Source organism: Echinops telfairi, unplaced genomic scaffold (genome assembly GCF_000313985.2).
Source record: "Echinops telfairi isolate 266 unplaced genomic scaffold, ASM31398v2 ScPeMD7_3509;HRSCAF=4178, whole genome shotgun sequence".
NCBI lineage: Eukaryota > Metazoa > Chordata > Mammalia > Afrosoricida > Tenrecidae > Echinops > Echinops telfairi.
Genome location: NW_022107407.1, coordinates 12281033 through 12302741, shown reverse-complemented (window position 1 = coordinate 12302741; position 21709 = coordinate 12281033). Strand labels below are relative to the sequence as shown.

Here is a 21709-nt window from a genome sequence, read left to right as displayed (position 1 = left end):
TAATTATCTTCATCTTCAACGTGAACTTTCATATGAGAGGTTTTTTTTTCTTTTTACATTAAAAAAATCATTTTATTGGGGACTCGTACAATTCTTATCACAATCCATCCATCCATCCATTGTGTCAAGCACATTTGTACATTTGTTGCCCTCATCATTCTCAAAACATTTACTTCCCACTTGAGCCCTTGACATCAGACATTCTTTTTATCCCCTCCCGCCCCACTACCCCTCCCTCATGAACCCTTGATAATTTATAAATTTTTATTATTTTGTCATATCCCACACTACCCGGTCTCCCTTCCCTACTTTTCTGTTGTCCACCCCCCAGGAAGGATGTTATATATAGATTCCTGTAATTGATTTTCCCTTTCTTTTTTTTCCTTGCCTTGTCCCTACTCTCTAGCTCTAGTTACCATTTTCTCTTGGCACCTGGAAGAATCCACCTATTAAAGAGGAAGTTCAAAAGTAGGGTCAACTTCTTGTTGGACCGCCCTTGCAGTGAGCACACACAACTCTGTATCACCCACCAAGATTACAGACCTTACGATTTCCCCTTTCTGCCCCACCTTCTCTCCACCCTCTCGGTATTGCCACTCTCACCACTGATCCTGAAGGGATCATCTATCCTGGATTCCTTGTGTTTCCAGTTCCTATCTGTACCAGTGTACATCTTCTGGTCTAGCCAGATTTGTAAGGTAGAATTGGGATCATGATATGGGGGGCAGGAAGCATTTAAGAACTAGAGGAAAGTTGTATGTTTCATTGTGGCTACCTTTCACCCTGACTGGCTTGACTCCTCCCTGCAGCCCTTCTGTAAGGGGATGTCCAGTTGTCTACAGATGGGCTTTAGGTCTCCACTCTGCACTCCCCCTCATTCACAATGATATGACTTTTTGTTTTTTGATGCCTGATACCTGATCCCTTCTACACCTCGTGGTCACACAGTCTGGTGTGCTTCTTCCATGTGGGCTTTGTTGCTTCTGAGCTAGATGGCTGCTTGTTTACCTGCAAGCTTTGAAGACCCCAGATGCTATATCTTTTGATAATTGGGCACCATCAGCCTTTCTTCACCACATTTGCTTATGCACACATTTGTCTTCAGTGATCCTGTCTAGAAGGTGTGCATCATGGAATGCCAATTTAATAGAACAAAGTGTTCTTGTATTGAGTAAGTACTTGATTGGAGGTCCAATGTCCATCTGCTGCCTTAATACTAAACCTATGAATATATGCACATAGATCTATTTCCCCACCATCCTATATAAATATATTTACATATGTACATGCTATATTTAGACTTCTATAAATGCACTTTGCCTACTAATTCTTTCCTCTATTTCCCTTTACTTTCCTCTTGTCCCACCACCATGCTCAGCCTTCTTTTGGGTTTCAGTAATTTCTCTTGGTTACATTGACCTTGCTGAATCCCTACCAGGCCTCACACACCCTCCTTGCCACTAATTTTGGATCACTTGCTGCTCCCTTGTCCCTGGGATGGTATGCACCCTCTCTTTTCCTCCACCTCCCCCTCTCCCATGTCCTCCTGGAACCATCAGTCCCATTGTTTTCTCCTCCAGACTGTTCATGCTGTCTATCTTATCTAGATAGATCTGCAGAGATAATAATATGCACCAAAAAACAGGGCATAGAATGACAAAGTGACAAAAGAGAACACAATGATGACAACGACAAAGAAAACCAATGACCAAGAAAAGAATAAATTAATTTAAAAAATAATAATAAAGGAAAACCTGTAAATAGATCAAGGTCTCATTTTTTACCTCTAGGCCTGTCCTTCAGTCAAGCCCACTGGGGTACCACTCTCTGACCCCAAAGTTTGTCCTTTGCACTCCCTCGGGAGCTCCCTTCTCTGATCACTCCATTGCTCTGCCACATGTCCTTAGTGTTTTGCCTCGGTGTGGTGGGGTCAGTCCGGACCAATCCTGACACTGAGTCTTCAGTGTTGTCCCCAGTGGGGCCATGGGTCAGGAAAGGATGTTGTGTCTCATAGTGGGATCAGCCAGATATGACCCACTCTGTGCATTGGCTGTTCAGAGTGGGGATATCGTCCTCCAGGCCTGGTGGGCCAGGATGTGCTCCACTCTCTCTTACTCCCTGTTCATTTGCTCCTGTGTGCTCTGATCAGACATGTCCCTGTCCCCGAGCTACAGCTTCAGTGCAGTCCTCTAAAGCACATTCTTCTTGTGGGGAGGGGCGGTTGTCCACACAGCTGGGATTGAGGATGAACCTTCAGGCCCCTCTACTGGCTCCCCTCTCCAGATCAGCACGCTGCATTCGCATCCTGGAATACGGGATTTAAAACTGGTCCCTCTTTCCCTGTGGAGACACAAACAATGCCCTCCTCTTGGGTTGGTCAGTGCTCTATTCCCCTGCCACACATCTCTTTTTTTTCCCCTTTCCTCTCCCCCCACCCTCCTTTTTAGTTAGCTAACATATGTACCCCTGGATTTGGTCTGGCCCCTGCCATACTACCTGGACCTCACCACTGGAGTGTTTGTATATAGTAGCTTTTTCACTGTGCCCCCTTTGCATTTTTCTTTCTTTTTTTTTTTTTAATAAACTTACCTCTGTAGAATCATGTTGTACTTGTCCTTTTGTGCTTGGCTTACTTCGCTTAGTATAATTTCCTCCAGTTCCTCCCATGTGGCAATATGCTTCATGCATTTATCATGACTTTTTAGTGATGCATAGTACTTCATTGTATGTATGTACCACAGTTTTTAAATCCATTCATCTGTTGATGGAAATTTGGTTGTTTCCATCTCCTTGCAATTGTGAACTGTGCTGTGATGAACATTGGGGCACAGATGTCTGGCTGTGGTTTCTTTCTTGCCTCTTCTGGGTAGATGCCCAGTAGGGGAATTGCTGGGTCTTATGGTAGCTCAGTTTCCATCAGTTTTAGAAATCGCCAAATCGATTTCCATAGTGGCTGTGCATACCTACAGGTCTACCAGCAGTCGATGAGAGTTCCTATCACCACAGACCCTCCAACACTTGTTGCTTTCTGATTTTTTGAATTGGGCTTTCTTTGAGGGTGTTAGGTGGTATCTCATATGAAAAGTTTGTAGTCAGGTTCACAGGCAGCCCCAAGACTTGTTTTGGCTGATGATATTGAGCTTCCTCACTGCCTCTTCCCATTGGCAGTCAATTTGATTCCTGTATATTCCATTTTGTGAGGCCCACATATATAGATAGTTTTATGTTGTTGGTACAAAGGTATTTGCAATGAAGACATTGTTGGTCTTGCAAAATTCAGTCCTCTGACCTCCTGCTTACCTTCTAGCAGCAACCACTAATCCTTCAAACTAATAATCCTTATTTTTTGTTTCCAACTTTTATATTATAATAACTCGTAGTAATCAATGCTTCTAGATTGCATGCTTGGTAAATTTCAGATATAAATGATAAATTTATTTTCTCAACATTTTATTATAAGGGGAAATATGTTATTTATTTAGCTCTTTAAGTACTTCAAGGATTAAATAAAATGTCATTTGCTATAATATAGATTCCAACTCATGGGACAATATGTATACAGAGTAGAACTGCCACATAAGGTTTTCAAAGACATGATCTTTTGGAAACTTACTGCCAGGTCTTTCTTCCAAGCTTGGGCAGGTGCGAACTTCCACCTTTTTACTGGTAGTTAAATGCTTAACCATCCAGGCAAACACTGATTTTGATAATGCATGCAAAAGGTTTGCAACTATAAAAGTGTTATAGAAAAGACAACTGCTTTTAATGATAGTAGTTACTATCAGGCATAGTATAAGGCATTGTGAGGGTGACACAAGACCATGCCATGTTTTGTTCTATTGTGTATAGGATCGCTATGGGTCAGAGCAGACACAATGACACTTAACAACAATAGTTACCTACACAGTAAGAGAAGAGAAGTCAACATGAAAATCCAGGTTACAGAAGAGTCATGTAACCATTCTGCAAGGACGACCAGGGACAAAATTTATACAAACATACTCTCATGAGTAAGAGGGGATGGAAAAAAAGGCACCTGGACCCATTAGTACTCATCTAGTAAGGGCAGGAAGAGTTGGAATAGGGCAGGGGCAAGGCAGCCCTAAAGATAACAATTAGAAACCAACTGTATGTGTCCTCATGTCTAAGTTGTGAAGGTTGATCTGCTTTCATGCATCGTAGGGGAGTGCAGCATGCCCAAACCCTGGCTTCCTGAGATGCAAATTTGTGCACTAATTATTGTTTTTGTTTTTATTTATTCCCTGTTAATACTAAATATCAATAAAGGAAAAAAGTTAAGCCCAAGTTTAAAAAGTAGTTAAACATAACACAGAATATGTATACCTCCCTTTATAGAACATCTCATGTAATGATAATAATGATATATAGAGAGCAGCAAATTGTACTTCAAAATTAATTTTCTGGTTTTCTTTTAATGCTAGATAATTATCCATAAAAAGGTAAAATACAAACCTTTACTAATACAATGCAAAACAATACAATGATTTGTATCTAGCATATTTCCTCAGTAGTTTTCAATCCACTTTCACTTACATTGTTTTCTTTAATTCAAGAGACAGATGTCTATGAGTGAAAGGCATTTTCAGATGTTTTTGCACTAAGAGAGAGAGATGTTAGTGACTTTCACTATTTACACAGAAAGAAGAGGCAGAGAGTGAATGTGCATTAGCCTCTGCCTTAGCCACGAGTGGGTTCTCCACTATTCTGCTCAACCTATTTCATAACAGTTCAAGCAAGGAAGAAGCCCCATCTATTCATTTAAAATGTGTCATTGGTTTTAATGAGCTGCCTATAGATTTGAGCCCGATATTCTCTCAGTTAAGGCAAATTTCTTCATTTTTTTCCTGAATGAGCAAAGGAGAAAACAAAGAATTTAAAAGCTCTGGTAACCTTTTTCAAAAAATGAACTTGGGAAGTATGAGTAGGCGGGAAGACAGAACACTGTAGCACATAAACACTATTCTGAAGTCATTTCTCTCTGCAGTTTTCAATCCAATGTCAAAGAACACTGGCCAATGACAAATGCTCTTAACCTTAGCCCACTGAGGCAGAGATGATGCTTTCACATCAGCCAATGACAGCAGCATCCTTTCTTAGGTCTGGTACCTGGAAGTGCACAGCCTCCTCAAATGGGCTCTCTACTTTGTCAAAGATAGTATCTATTGAAGCACAGACAGTGTTTGGGGGAGGAGATGGTGAAGCCGCAGTTTGAAGACCATTTCCATAACTTTTGAGAGAACTGGCAGGTCGGAAATGAGTCGATAGTTCAAATAGATTGTCAGGTAATAAGGAAAGTCATTAGCACAGGGGAATAACTGCAACTGCTTTAAATTGAGCAGGCATTCAGCCAGATGTCAAGGTAGGAGCTACATTGCTAGCTGTAATAGAAGCCCATCTTCTATACATTCCTAAGGAGAGCCAGGGACCGTGAGTTCAAGCAATCGGTTGACAGTTGCAGCTCTCAGATTGCCTTCAAGTCTTGTGCAAGGGTAACCCCAGTGAAGTCAAGAAAGACAGATTGATCTAACTTTCGAAGAGCCATAGTACTCAAAATATATACCTACCAGTGACTTGGCCGCCATAGCTTCCGTTACTTGTACAAAATGAACTGAAAATTTTGGCAAGTTGAGAAATTAAGGAAAACAAAGGCTGGTTCAACATTGACTCTGCTATTAAGAGGTCACAACGAGTACATGTATTCATGTCAGTATTCAATGTAGTGAGGAACACAATGCTCAGCCTTCAACTTCCTCCACTTTAGGAAAACAAAGGTTCTCCAGTGTCCGGAGGATGTGTAAGAAAAGGGTCTACCATTTTTAACCCAGCTTTTAACCAGTATTCTTCTAGTATTCCAACATACTTTATACTCAGCTAGACAAAGAAAGTTTCAGATGGAAGACTTCAGGAGTGGCATATGATTTCAACATAAGTGCAGATAAAGATTATTCTAGACATGCTAGATTCATCCTATTAGCATGTGGAATTTATGACACTTTTGCTGTTATGCTAAAAAATTATCATTGCACCCTAATATCACATGGATTTACATGTTAAAGGGTGACTTGATGCCTGAGGGAATAGATAATAGACATCCTTATATGAAAACAGATGTAAATGTAATGTAATTTCATACTTCTGTATAATTTGTTCTTTTGTTTCTATTTCTGTGGAAATAATTGTTCTGTCATAATTTTTATTCATCTCTTAAAGTTCAGATCAAATACCACTTTCTATGGACAACATTTTCTGCACATCCCATGGGCCTATGACAATTTATGAATTTTCTAATTCTATTAATGTAATAATTGCATATTTGCTCATTCTTAACTATTTATTTGGTCCTCAAATGAAAATATGAAAAAATACTAACTTATTTATTTTAATTATTGAATAATATTTCATTGTTTGGCTATGCAACTTTTTGTTTATACATTCACATATTGCTATAGATTTGATTTATTTCTGGTTCTAGGCTATCATGAATAAAGCTGCTCTGCAGACTTGTAAGTTTATAATTCTGTGATTTCAATGCTTTGAGATAAACACTGTGATACTTAAGGTTTTCTGTCAACTTGGCTGGACCAAGTTTCTCAGTGGTTTGGTAGTTAATAAGTAGTAATTCCCAATGAGGAGATCTTCACAGGGACGTATACTGCTTCCACCATAAGGAAATATTGAAAAAATTTATCTGATTTTTGACTTGTCATCTAACGTGCAGATCTTTAATCTGAGGCAACAGTTTGCTGTATCACCTGCTGATCCTGGGGGGTCATAAGTAGCCTGCATCTCACCTGCCAACATTGAATTCATTTTGCCTCTGCAACACAAATCTTGCTGTCTATCCTGTAAACCTTGCTGTCTGTGTTCATCAATCCTTGTGGCTACATGAGTTCAGATAAACATCCAGTCTGTCTTCTGGCATACAGATTTAGGATTTGCCCACCCCTACAACTGTGTGGATCATTTCCTTGATGTAAATGCACGTATGGATATATGTATATATATATATATACATACATATATATGTGTGTGTGTGTGTTAAATAATTTCATGTCAACTTGATAAATATGTGTAGGGGTGGAGTCTAGCCTGTCAATCCCGTCACAGCCTGATGAAGTCTCTTTGTGGGTGTAGTCTTCTCATGAAGATTCTGGGACTTCTCTCTCTCTCAGCCTTCATCTTCCTATTGAAAAGCCATGTGCAGACTTGCTGAGACCTGCAAGAGCCCCTCTCTCTGCTTCACCTTCCTGTTGATGATTCACTTTGAACCATACTGATGGCAGTCACAGCACCCACTGCCATTGGATCCACAAAATTTTTCACCCACCGGACTGTGATTTTCCTGCATTCTGCATCGTTGTATGTGGCTGAGTGAGTTTGATGAGGGATTTATGAACTATATCAACTTATGGGGTAGTATGAGACTTACAGACTTGAATTGCACTGGGTTAAGATGTTTTCTCCATGTACAATAACTTCATGATATAAAGCTCTGTCTTACACATATATGAATGTCCCTGGATTTGTTTCTCTAGTCAACCCAGCCTAACATGTTATGATACCTTGGGCGGGGGGTACTAGAGACACAAATCATGAAGATGGAGAGTGGAGATGTGTCAGGTTTTTGCTTTGTCACAGTCTTTCTTCTTTGACTAGCTGGAGGTCAGATGTGGCCATGAAACTTACTGGGTTGTTTTCTGGAAAGAATATGTGACTTTAATATTTTGAATCTTATCTTCGGAAGTTGATTTGGTTATACCTATCTGAAATGGTGAAAGCAAAGGCAAATAAATGGTGAAAGCAAAGACTCCAGGGCCAAACTGGTCCCTTAAACATTTCTACTTAGGCCAAATGTCTGACAGCCCCACCCTGACTTGATGCAGTCAGAGGCCTAAAGCCAGATTGCATATGATTGGCATAGATAACATAAGATAAGATTGAACTGGACTGTTTTAAGAATGTGTTCAGGATCTGACTACACTAGGATTATATTGATCTTTTCTACCTATTATTGTTGATAGAATGTGCATTAGAAATGATTATTGGGAAGTATGAAAATAGAGTTTGTAAGCTCACTATCTTTAATTTGAATCATCAAATGGTTTAGAACATTCTTGCAAAGAAGTCTCTGAAAAGATAAGCCCCATCTACTGTCTTGAGTGTTCAGGACGTTTGTATTTGAAGAGGCTTACCCAGGAGGCTGTTGAGGACTGAAATTTTTTAAAAAGCACCATTTGACTTTTTGAATTTTGAACCAGTGGCATGTGTCTGAAGTTGGAAAATCTAGAGTCACGAGGAACTCTCCTCTTCAGGACTGTTTGTTGAAGGGGGCCAGCAGGCATCCTGGAAAGCTTACAAGGTGAACACCTGGATCCATTTGTTGAGTGGAAGTGGGAGATATGCAGCGATAGAGAGACAGGCAGAGTCTGGCCACTGACACCCATGGACCTGGTTACAGGCCCTAGAGGAGAAGACAGCATAGGTTGCTGGTCTGATGTTCATAACCCAGCACAATGGGGCTAGGGTTGTTGAGAATTTGTGAAGGGACCCGTGTTCAAAAGACAAGGCGACCCACATTGACTTGACCAGAACCTGACCTGATAAAGATAAGATTTTTGAACCTGTGAATTGGTGTGTATTGTTGCTGACTTTATAGACAGCCAGTCGTGATTTGACTTTGCTTATGGATGCAGACTCACAAGGTTCCAACTTGAATGAAGAGTCTTCACATCAAAGGACATGCTTGTTTTCTCAGAGCACTGAGCTGATATAAGTGGGCAATATAGAAATTGGGTACCCCAAATGGGGAGGATAAAGCTACGAAATGACTGACTTATTCTAAGATTATAGATAGGTGTTCATATAACTGCAATTTTCAGGCATAGAATATTTTTTGTTTTGTTCAATTATAGAATATGAAGTTAAAATATGTCTGGCACATTTTGAATTGTATGAATTTCAGTTTTATCCTGTTAGGCACACATAAGATTTTACTATTTTCTTTGTTTTAAAAATTATGTATGGCTAAAGAGTTTGTAAAAGTGGCAACTTGACAAAGTGTGGTCTTTGGTAGTTACATAATTTCATGTCAACTTGATAAATAAGTGTAATTTGTCAATCAGATCACATCCTGATTATGCCTCCTTGTGGGTGTGGCCTTCTCATGAGGATTCTGGGAACATTCTCTCTCTTTCTCTGCCTTTGTCTTCCTATAGACAAGCCACTTTGAACCACACTGATGGCAGTCACAGCCTTGGATATGTGTCCACCACCTTTGGAGTTGCACCACCGGCCTGTGATCTCCCTGGATTCTGCATCAATGCATGTGGTTGTGACTTTGAAGAGGGATTGATGGACTATATCAGATTTATGGACTTAAGTTAGACTGGGCTGATATTTTCTCAGGTACAATTACTTCTTGATATAAAGCTTTCTCTTACACATATATGAGTGTCCCTGGATTTGTTACTCTAGTCAACTTGGCCTAATTGGCACACACACACACACACACACACACACACACACACACACACACACACATACACACAAGCCTTGGAGGCACAGCTGGTTATGTATGTTTTAAAAATCCTGTCCATTAGTAGAGAATGCCTTCCAAAATGGTATTATATAACAAGCACAGAGTCCAGAATTATGACTAAAGTGTTTACATGAACCAATGCATAAGGCAGGATTCTTTTATATTTTAGAATGCCATTCTAATAAAATGTGTGTACTGGGTACAGTGGTGAGTCAGTGGTAAATCCCCTCCTCCCATGCTGGAAAACTACAATTGATGCCTGTCTATGAACTTTAAATCCAACCACTATGCTAGCATAGAATGTTGCTATGAAGCCTAATAGAGTTCACCAAACATCAATACTAAGACAGACTAACATTAAAAAATACGTATAAATCACACTAGTCTGATCCTGTTGTGCATGAGGTTGCAATAACTTGGAGGCCAACTTGATGCCAGCTACCAAGGACAACAATATGTATGCTAGTTTGGGATTCCTTGGAAGTTAACGCTCATTTGCTAACCCAAAGTTTGGAAGTTAATGCTCATTTGCTAACCCAAAGTTTGGAGATTTGAATATATTGGGATGTGTACAAAGACGAAAGGATTGACAAACTATTTGTGAAAAATCAGCTATTATAAACCTTCCAGGGAAGGAACAGTTTTACTCTGAGACATGTAACCCTGTCTTATGTTGCTTAGACACGAGATAACATTGATTCCATGGCAACTGATCTCTTGTTAATGGTCAAAGCTATTTACCATCTTCTCATAAGTTCAGTGGAAGGAATTTGGAAAACACCACCTGGAAGAGGTTTATCTCTGCCCATTCCAAAGAAAGATGGCCCAACCATATACAGAAATTTTAAAATAATATCACTAATATCACATACATCAAATATCACAAACATAATATCAAATAGTATCACATACGAGTAAACTTTTACTGAAGATAACAGTAAAACAGTAATAGTACATACAAATAAACTTTCACAGAAGATAATAGTTGCCGCAGTACATAAAGCTGGAATTACTTGCAGAAATGCAAGTGGAATTCAATAGAGATGATGCTAAGTGAGATACATCATTACTGATGTCAAAGGAGGCATGGTCGAATGCAGAGGATAACAGGAAGGGGTTCACTTATGCTGAGACATTCAATTGTGTAGATCATAACAAACTTTGTATCACATTGCAAAGAAGGGGAATTCCACAAACATTATTTTGCTCATGAGCAAACTACACATACACAATGAAGTAGTCATTTAAACAGACAAGGGGATAATGAATCGTTTACATTTTTAAAAAGCGTTGTGCATCAAGGTTGCATTCTTCCACCATACTTAGCTAATCGGAACACTGAACAAATAACCTATGAATCTGGACTGTATACGGAAGAATGTAGCATAAAATTGGAATAAGTCTCTTTAACAACCTGCAAAAGCAAATGACACAAACTTGCTTGCTGAAAGCTCAGAGGACAGAGGAAGACCAAAGGCATTCAGTACGGATTATATCTCCATGTAAACAAAACAAAAATCCTTACATCTCAATATAAATAAAATGAAGCAACTTTGTGATATGAGGAAATTTATTGAAATTGTTGGGGATTTCCTTCTTTCCTTTTGACTCTATAAGCAATATTCATGGAAGCAGGAGTCAAGGAATTGTATTGGGAAAATCTGCTGCATAAGACACCTTTAAAGTGTAAAGAGCAAAGACATTATTTTGAAGATTATGCTATGACTGACTCAAGCCAGGCTATTTGTAATCCACGCCTATGCTGGACAATGAATACGGAAGGCTGAAGAAAACTTGCATTTGAATTATGGCGGTGGCAAAGAATACTGAATACACAGTGGACTGCCAGAAAAATGAACAAACTTATCTAGGGAAAAAGTACAGCCCAAATTCTCCTCAGTGGGGAGAATTAAAAAACTTTACTTTATCTACTTTGGCCCTGTTATCAGGACTATCATCATGCTGGGGAAAGGAAAGCATCACTGAAAACGAGGAAGATCCTCAATGAGATGGACTGGCACTGTGGCAGCAACAGGGGGCTCAGGCATAAAGATTGTGGAGCCGACACTCAACTGGGTAGCGTTTCCTTCTATTGTGCATAGTGTTGCTGAGTCAGAAATTATTCTATGGCACCAAAGAACAACAACAAAAAAATAGCAAATTTTTTTCTCAGCTATTTTGTTCCCTAAGATTCGTGGTTTTGCTTTAAAATTGAAGTCTTAGATACATTTGTTTTAATGCTGTGTGTAGAACATGGAAATCATCACGGTTCTCCTGTTTTTACTACACAGACATTCACATGTAGAATCACAATTTATTGGGAAGACAATTACTCCCCCATGAGAATTCCTTTGCACATTTATCATAATTATTTGACCACACAGGTTTAATGTATTTCAAAATGTTTAAGTCTGTTGTATTGATCTATTTGCCTATCTTGTTTGAGCATTGTATTTTTTTAAATCATGTATTGGGGGCTCTTACAGATCTTACAACAATCATAATTCACTGTATCAAACATTGTATTTTTAAAGAAGTCTTATAAATGAAAAATTATTTTACATGTTTTTTATTTCTATACAAATTTTAGAATTAGCTTATACATTTCTCCTTAAATTATTCTTTTATTTCAATTGGGTATTATATTCATGTATCAATTTGGAGAGAATTTTCATTTTAACAATTCTGCATTCCAATCAATGAATATGGTATATCTCTGCATTTATTTTAATATGCTCTAATTTCTCAGTTTTATAGTCTCCACCATGTACATATTACATGTTTTATTACGTGTATTTTAAGTAGTCAATTTTTATTCAATTGCAAGTGGAGTTTTGCATTATAAACTAAATAGACGTGGTTTGTTTGAATAATGCACTTAAAACATGAAGCACTTTAACAGGAGTGGAATTTTTCACAGACAAATTGATTGGTGGGTTTGAACCACCCATGTTGCAGCTTGTAATCCAATGATTGCCCAGCATTGACACCAGGAGTCCTTCTTGCATCAGCAGGAGTCCTCTATTGGGTCACCAAAACCAGAACCAACACTGCCATGGAGTCATTCTGACTTAGAACAGAGCAGTACCGCCTCTGTAATTGTGAGAGGGAGTGGACATCCTCCTCTTTCTGCTGAAGACTTTCTGTTGATTGCCAACTGCTGACCTGGCATTTTGCAAACCAACATGTACTAATTACACCACCAGGCTCTTTAAATATGATAGCATCCTAGCCCCTTCCCACTAAAACCCTTTCTAACTGTAAATATCCGTTCTGTTACACTCTGTCACTTGACTAGTATAGTTAATCCACTTATACACCATATAATTACCGATAGCAGTGGATTTATGGCTGTAATTTTGCTGTGTGTATTTTGATTTTGTGTGCGTCTGTTGGGGTGTGGGGGGGACTACTGACTTCTCTGTAACTCAAGTCACCACCATTTGTTACCTTGGAAATATGATGTGCTATAAGACAAAAACTTTACAATCATCGATCTCCTCCCATCACTTTTTAGAAATCTCAGACTTGCATCGACTTTTGGTTTCTGCCTCTGGATATTTGGTTTGCCTCTGCCTAACTTCTGGATCTTGGGAATTGTACTGGGTCCTATCATCACTTCAGATTCACCAACCTTTGCAGACTTGTGGATAAGAATATACTGCTGCTATGTGGTTGAACATTGGATCAGGGTATTCATAACACACACACACACACACACACACACAGTTCCTTAAAGCTTTGTGATTTCTGTGAGAAATTGCAGAACCCAGAGATATTAGGGGATAGATGAAGAAGACAATGGTGTTTAACATTAGGGAATATAGAGCAATATAACATCTTGAGAAAGGTTGACATTTGGGATAGCTTTAATCTTCACCTCCTTGGAAGTAGTCAGAAATTAACTTTTCTAAAAGAAATTATTACCACAGATGGTTGTGTGGTTTGGATCTTGCATCGCTGTTGAATATCTTTATACTTACTTTGTTTTTCATTGAACAAGGTATGTTGCTATTAGGTGCCTTCAAGTGGGTTCAGAGTCATATGACCCTACACACAACAGAACAAAACACTGCACGATCATGTGCTATCCTTAAAATGTCCCCAGGCCTGGGTCCATTGTTGTAGCCACTTGTCAATCCAGCTCTTGGAAGGCCTTCTTTTTTTTTTTTTTTGCTCCCCATCTTTTTTTTATCACACATGCTGTCCTTCCCCAGGGACTGGTCTCTCCTGACAATATGTCCAAAGTACGCAAGATGAAGTCTTGCCATCTTCACCTCTAAGAAACATTCTGGTTGTACTTCTTCCAAGACAGATTTGTTTGTCCTTTTAGAAGTCCACGGTACTTTCAGTATTTTTCTCCAGCACCACAATTCATATTCATTCATTCATTCTTCTTCAAGCTTCCTTATTCAATGTCCACCTTTCAGATGCATATGACATGATGAAAAATACAATGGCTTGGGTCGGCCACAACTTAGTCCTCAAAATAACATCCTTATTTTTTAATAATCTAAAAGGTCTTGTGTAGAAGATTTACCTAATGCAAAACAACTTTTGATTTCTTAACTGCTGTTTCCGTGAGTATTGATTGTGGATCCAAGCAAGACAAATATCCTTAACTTCAAATTTTTCTTTATTGATTATGATGTTACCTATTGGTCCAGTTGTGAGGATTCGGTCTTCTTTACATTGAGTCTTAATTCATACTGAAAAAGCTTCATTCCCTGATCTCCATGAGCAAGTGCTTAGAGTCCTCCTCACATCCAAGCAAGGTTATGTCTTCTGCATATTACAGGTTGTTAACAAGTCTTCCTCCAATCGCGATACAACATTCTTCTTCATGTAAGTTAGCGTCATTGATGAATAGCTCAGTATACAGATTGAAAAATTATTGTGAGAGGAATCAATCCTGTTGTATACCTTCCGGATATTAAACTATGTAGTTTACCCTTGTTCTGTTCCCAGGACTACCTCTTGGTCCATGCACAAGTTGTCATGGACACAGTGAAGCATACTGGAATTCCCTTTCTTCTAAAGGTTATCCAAGGTTTAATACCTTTGCATCATCAATAAAACACAAGTAACCATCTTTCTGGTAATCTCTGCTCTGAGCCCAGATCTATGACATCAGCAATGATATCCCTTCTTCCATGTCCTTTTCTGAATCTGGCCTGAGCTTCTGGAAGTTCCCTGTCAATGCACTGCTGCAATTGTTTTGAATGATATTAAGCAAAATTTTGTTTGCATGTGATATCCATGATACTATTCTCTAGGTGAGAATTCTGTTGGATCACCTTTCTTTGGAATGGGCATAAATATGGTGTTCTTCCACTCAGTTGACCAAGTAGCTATTTTTAAATTTCCTGGCCTAGACAAGTGAGTGATTTAAGTGATTCAACAGCTTGCTGGAACATTTCAATGGTTCTATCAATCCTGGAGACTTGTTTTTGGCTAATGCTTTCAGTGCAGTTTGAAGGTCTTCCTTTAGCACCGTTGGTTCTTGCTCATATTCTACCTCCTGAAACAGTGGAATGTTGACTAGTTCTTTTTGGTACAGTGACTCTTTGTATTCTTTCCATTTTCTCCTGATGCTTCCTGCAACAATTAATATTTTGTCCATAAGATTCTTTCAAGTTTGCAACTCAAGGCTTGAATTTTTCTTGAGTTCTTTTAGTTATACAGTAGATATGCTGATCATGTTTTCCCCTTTTAATTTTCTAATTCAAAGCCTTTGAATATTTAGTTATAGTACTTGACTTTGTCTTCTCAAGCTGCCCCTTGAAATTTTCTATTCAACTTTTGATTACACCCATTCTTCTACTTGCTTTAGATGCTCTACAATTAGCATCAAGTTTCAGAGACTCTTCTGAGCTCCATTTTGATCTTTTCATTTTTTTGTCTTTTTAATGACTTTTTGCTTTCTTCATGAATGATGATCTTGATGTCCTCTCAGCACTCCTTAATTCTGTCATTAGCTTTCAATGCAGCAAATCTATTCTTGAGATGCTCTCAAAATTCAGGGTCATATGTTGGGTTTTGTGGACTTGTATTAATTTTTTTTAGCTTTATCCTGAACATTCATATGAGCAAATTGGTCTGTTCCACAGTCAGACCCCTGGTTAGCAGTTCTCAACCTGTGGGTGGCAACCCCTTTGGGGGTCAAGTGACCCTTTCACAGGGGCCACCCTATTCATAACAGTAGCAAAATTCCAGTTATGATCTGACAATAAAAATAATTTTATGGTTGGGGGCTCAGCACAACATAAGGAATTGTATTAAAGGGTCGCAACATTAGAAAGGTTGAGAACCACTGTGTAAGCTGCTGATGTTAAGCTTTTCCATCATGTCTTCCCACAGATGTAGTCAATTTGATTTCTCTACATTCCACGTGGAGAAGTCCATGTGTATTTTTTGTGTTGTTGAAAAGATGTATTTGTTATGAACATGACATTGATTTTACAAAACTGTATAAAGCTATCTCCAGATGAATTTCTTTTTTTTTTCAGATTAATTTCTATCACTAAGTTCATATTTTCCAACTACTGTTAGTTTCTCTTTGTTCCCAAGTTTTGCATTCCATTCACCAATAATTATCAATGCATTTTGATTGCATGTTTGATCAGATTCTGACTAAAGTTCTTGGCAGAATTCTTCAACTTTTTCATTACTAGTTTTGTAGTTGGTGCATAGATTTGAGAGGTTTGTTGACTGTCTTTCCTTGAACCTGGAGAGTTATAATCTTATCATAGATAGCATTGTACTTCATGAGATTTTGCAATGTCCTTTTTGCAATGAGCACAATGCATTCCTCTTATTGTGTTAATCCTGGCACAATACTTGATATGATTTTCTGATTAGAAATGTCCAGTGCCAGTCCATTCCAGCTCAGTAAAGCCCAAGAAATCAATCTTTATGTGTTCTGTTTCATTGTTTTGTGATTGTTGTTGATCTGACTTACATTTTATTTATCTAAAAAATACTTTTATTGAGGGCTCTTACATCTCTTATCACAATCCATACATTCCTCCAATGTGTCAAGCACATTTACGCACATGCCGTCATCATCATTTTCAAAGCTTTCTCTTCCCACTTGAGCCCCTGATATCAGTTCCCCATTTCTCCCCCCACCCCACCTTCCCTCACGAACTCTTGATAAGTTATAAATTATTCTTTCCATCTGTGACATTTTTGATGACTTCCAATTTTCCAGATTCAGACTTTGCACATTCCAACTTCTGATCATTAGCAGATTTTTCCAGCTGTTTCTTCTCATCTTGAGTCATGGCCCATCACTCCACTTCCACAATCTTTACCCAACTAAGTGGTCAACTCCATTCGGAGAAATCAACTTCTCAGTCACAATTCAAATGACCTGGGGCCTGAGGGGCCCATCTCCCAATAACATCTCCAACAAGGTTCTGCTTCCATTCTTTAGGCCTTCAGTATCTAACAGTGTTTCTAAGTTATGCATAGGTTTTCAGCAACTCTTTTCTTTGACAAAGTGTGGAGCAACGACTTCCTTAATTGCCTGTTAGTCTGGAAGCGCAACTGAAACTAGTTCACTTTAGATGACTCTGCTGGCCTTTGCCAAACTTCCAGTATCACAGCAACATACAAGCCACCATAGCCCAAGAAACTTACACATAAGTAGTAGGAAAGTGGTATATTAACCAAATAACAAAACCAACTTTTATGGAGCCCATTCTGTTTCACAGTAATCCTATAAGATACAATAGAATTACTCCTTAGAATTTCCAATACTGTAAATGTTTCTGGGAAAGCAGAAAACCTTATTGTTTCCCTCCTTGTTAGTTTGTGGGTTGGATTGCCTACTTTGTGTTTAGCAGAGCAATGTTTGGCCCACAGAATCACCAGGGCTCATGTGGAGTATTGAATGATCCTACTATTGTTTGGGATTTATCTATTTCTCTCTTCAATTTTGTTAAAATTTTACTTATTACTTTTCATCAAAAGTAGCTAGGCTTCTAGGCTTTGTTTTCGGAAGTTATCCAAATTAAAAGTTTAACCTCAAGCCTTACAAACTAAACATTTCCAAGCAGTGAGGAAAAGATATCAGAGGCACGTTTTATAACGAAATAGATTTTCTGCCCAGGCCAGAGAAAAAAAAGTGTTATCTAAAGTAAAACAAAGAGTTTTTATGTTTTGTATGTCTTGTGACTGCTATTAACCATTTAACTGATGTAAATAATCCTCAAGGGATGAGGAGAGTTAGCTATAATAATTTTCCTTTTAAATTGTTGATAGAAATGAAACAGGCAGTTAAATTTTTCTCTGTATTAGTAATGTTGAAATCCGTAGCTTAAAACACATGGTTCATTTCTGCTGATTGTATGGCACTGAACAGGGCGTGTCTCTTACCCTCCAATTATCTGAAACACTATGTTTGGTGGACTAGAGGGGCCAGAAGACACAGAAAGAAACTTTAGATCATGAAGTTTCCATGAATTTGCAGTTATCACAGGGAGCCATCCTGGCAGTGGCCATCACATGGAAGTGCAAGTGTTGACTTGATTTATGTCAAACACTTTTGTTCATTTGTTTGATGTTATTCAAGTGGCTGAATTAAACATAGCCTCAGAAAAAATTCAAACTTCAGAGCCTTAACAATATTTGGGAAAATTGGAATTGAGTAAGGATGATTTGTACACTTCTAGTGATTTTAAAAAGGTTTTTAATGGATATTAATTGTTTATGTTCATATTTAGGTTTTCTTACAAGCAGATTGTCAGATTTTTTTTGCCACTTTGCAGGGAGATTTTTAACCCCAACCACTTGTCAAGAGCTAGAATCTATTGAACAAGGAATTAGTCAAAGATTTATTTTCCAGATAGATCCTCAGAAGCCAATTAAATTGTTTATTTTTTCCTTTTCCTATTTCTCCCAAAAGAGTGTTGGCCCACCCTCCCGCCACCCTCCAGGTATCACCACTCTCCCCAATGGTCCTGAAGGGATCATCTTTCCTGGATCCCCTATGTTTCCTTCCAGTTCCTATCTTCACCAGTGTACATAGAATGGATTTCTTTAAAGAGTTCATTTCCTAGAGCTTATCCTGACCAGATAGCAGAGTTAATTACACAAGGCATGACTAAATTTATACATTTAATTGCTTATGATACTGTTAGAATGTTTTTTTCTCTTACACTATCCCAAATTTATACTTTGTTGGCAAACTTTTTAATTGCCCAATTATTTTTTTCAGGATATATTGGACAATTCGATTGCTATTATTTTTCAGGTAATTTTGGGAATTTTAAAATAATACATTTTGATTGTGGCACAGAAAGTTTTGTTACAGGCTGAATTATTTTTACAGATGTCTCTCATGTATTTAGTTTTGGGAAACAAGCCTTGGTGCCTGTCTCAATTGACTTTGTGGTTTTTTAAAAAATTATTAATTTGGGTTATACCTCATGCAAATTAGGATATAAACATTTCTTTTATTTTTTGACTTATGGGCATTCCGCAATCTGTAATAATATATAATGGACACGTCTATACTTGTAAGATTTTTTTCTTTCATTTTGCAACAGTTGGCGAATACATTAAATTACTGGAATCTTTTATAAGCCACAAGGACAAAGTGTGGTAGAAAAAAAAAAGTTGATGGAATTAAATATTAGGATCTTTGCTCAGCCAGTGGAAGGGTTTTGTTTATATTTAAACAGATACTGGAAAGAATGAATAGATTCTTTTTTGGCGTTTCTTAACACAAGGATGATGTTCCTGCCCTGAGCAGTTTGTCTCCAGAGTTTCCTGCAGGAACAGTCTCAGTCAGAGACCTATTAAATTCTCCTAAGGCTCCTGAACTTATGTTTTTGGCTAAGTTGGCAGTGCTTGTTATTTCATCAAAGCTAATGCAGATCACTCTTATTGGGCTTACATTCTGAGTTAGTTAGGTTATTGTGCCAGCCTGGCTGATAAACACATGTGGTGAGCCTCGCCTTTCCAGTTCTCCGGTCTCTTGCTTTTTTATGGTCGCACCAGGGTGCAGCTGCCTCAGCAGTTCCCTGCTTCAGCTTGCAAGGATGACTTCCTGAAAGACTTCTCCCCAAGGAGAAGCTGCATGGACCTACCTAGATGCGGTCCTGGTTGCTGGAACAGCCGTGTGGAGACCCCTGCCAGAGCTGAGATGCTTACACATTCACTGACTCAGCTTTCCTCCTGCAGTTGGCATCTTTGTGTCTGTTTTGTGAGATGGAGGAGGACTTTGTGGATTGGTGTTGGACATATGGGTTAATGTTGGACTTGTGGGCTTGGGCAGCACTAGGTTGGGATATTTTCTTGATGTGCACTTAACCTTTACATAAAACTCTCTCTTTCAGTGGATTTGTTTCTCCAAAGTACCCAGACTAACACACATTCCTTATCCAATTTTATTACAAATTGTTGAATTGCATTTGCCAAAATATGTGGTTTTCACCAATGACACTGACTCCAGTACCATGGGGAGACAGGAAATAGTGCTTTTCCAATGAGGAAGGCTGTGTCTTGAACTTGACTTTGGGTTTTGACTCTTATCCATTGTGTGTTGTAAACAAAAGACAAGTGTGGATGTCTTGGTTATCTGTTAATCAGACTGATAGATTTTTCTCCTTAGCAGGAATGACTTTTGCTGAATACAAAAACAAAATTATACAACTTAGCAAGGGGGATAATGAATATTGTGAAATATTCACTTATTGTAAAACTATACAAATGTGTGGCATTGGTTACTCTGTGAAAGGCCATATGGGAAAATTATTGTTAATAATTCTGCCACTATTGTTGATTGGGGTCCTTATGGAAAATTTTTGACAAACCTCTCTGGGGATTTAAGTACAATTTTTGTAATTATGTACATAATGCATCTTCTCATTGAGCTCAGACTAAGACATTGATGGTATGGCATGAAGGTAGGCTAACCCCTCATCAACCTCATATTTTGTTTCTATCTATTGGACTTGAGCAGTGGGACTTGTCAAATGTTTTTAGCTACACAGTCAATGATTTTTCTATCGGAGAATTTGGAGGCACAAGTCATTTGCCTTCCAGATATAACTTTATACTCAATGGAACTCGTTATGTAAACTCTTGTGTAAAAAATTACCTTATGTGATTGCTATTGGACATTTAAATATTAAATTGTAAATGAGAACAGTAACTTGCAGGAATTGTATGTTTCATAAGTGTATTGACACTTCTGTGTAGGTTACTTTAAACAAAGAAAGTCTTATGATATTGAAGTACCATCTGGGAGTGTCTGCCAGTGCAGAAATCTTTACCTTGGGAAGAAGGCACTGTTACTAATGTGTTAATTAAGGTATTGCAGGAACTTCTGAATGACATAAAAGTTATTTTTGGAATGTTAATTGTTACTATTTTAGAGTTAATAGCCATCACCACTTTTGTGCAGAATGGCAAAAGGGTTCTCTTATAATGTGGATTACTCAAGCTAGAGTAGATGATGAACTAAATGGAAAAGTTGCTGAGCTACAACAAGCTGTAAAATAACTGTGGGATTAGCTTCTGTATTTACTAAAACAACTGGCATTGAAATGTGATTGGAATGTTTCTGATTATTGTATTACACCATACCCATACAAAGAAAATATGATTGGAACTTGATTAGAGATTATTTAACTAATGTAAAAGATATTTTAAGAACTATCCTGCTGATAATTTGCTTTTTCAGATTGCTTAGGAATTATCCGGTCTTGACCATCATGGTTGGTGGCAGAGCTAGTGCAAGGCATAGGTTCATCTGAAATTGCTTAATAATTGTATTGTTTTTATTTTCCTTGGAATTCACGCCCCCCAAAATTAAATCATGTGGAGGTCAAACACACAGATCATATCAATTTAATTTTGATCAGAAAGAATATAATAGAAGGAACAAATCTAATTTTTAGTTTGATGTTGAAAAAATTATGGCAGATTAATTACATTTTGTGTCACTTGCATGGATTGTAGATTGTGCATGTCTTAACTGTATTTTGGGTATAAACTTTTATAAAGATGGCATTCTTATTTTGAACATGCATGTTCCATAAATATGAGGATGGAATTTGGGTTCTTAATTCTAGCCTCAACACAAGAATGGTTTGTTCTGATAATGTGGCATCACATCATGATAGCTTGAAATTATCA

At 38.1% G+C, this 21709-nt stretch overlaps 1 non-coding gene across 1 annotated transcript; it reads right to left on the bottom strand.

The window, feature by feature from the left end:
• Window positions 1–375: 375 nt before the first annotated feature.
• LOC115870969 lies at window positions 376–547 on the bottom strand. The gene has a single exon (XR_004047027.1). It is a non-coding gene; the product is annotated as a small nucleolar RNA U85 (small nucleolar RNA).
• Window positions 548–21709: the final 21162 nt, after the last annotated feature.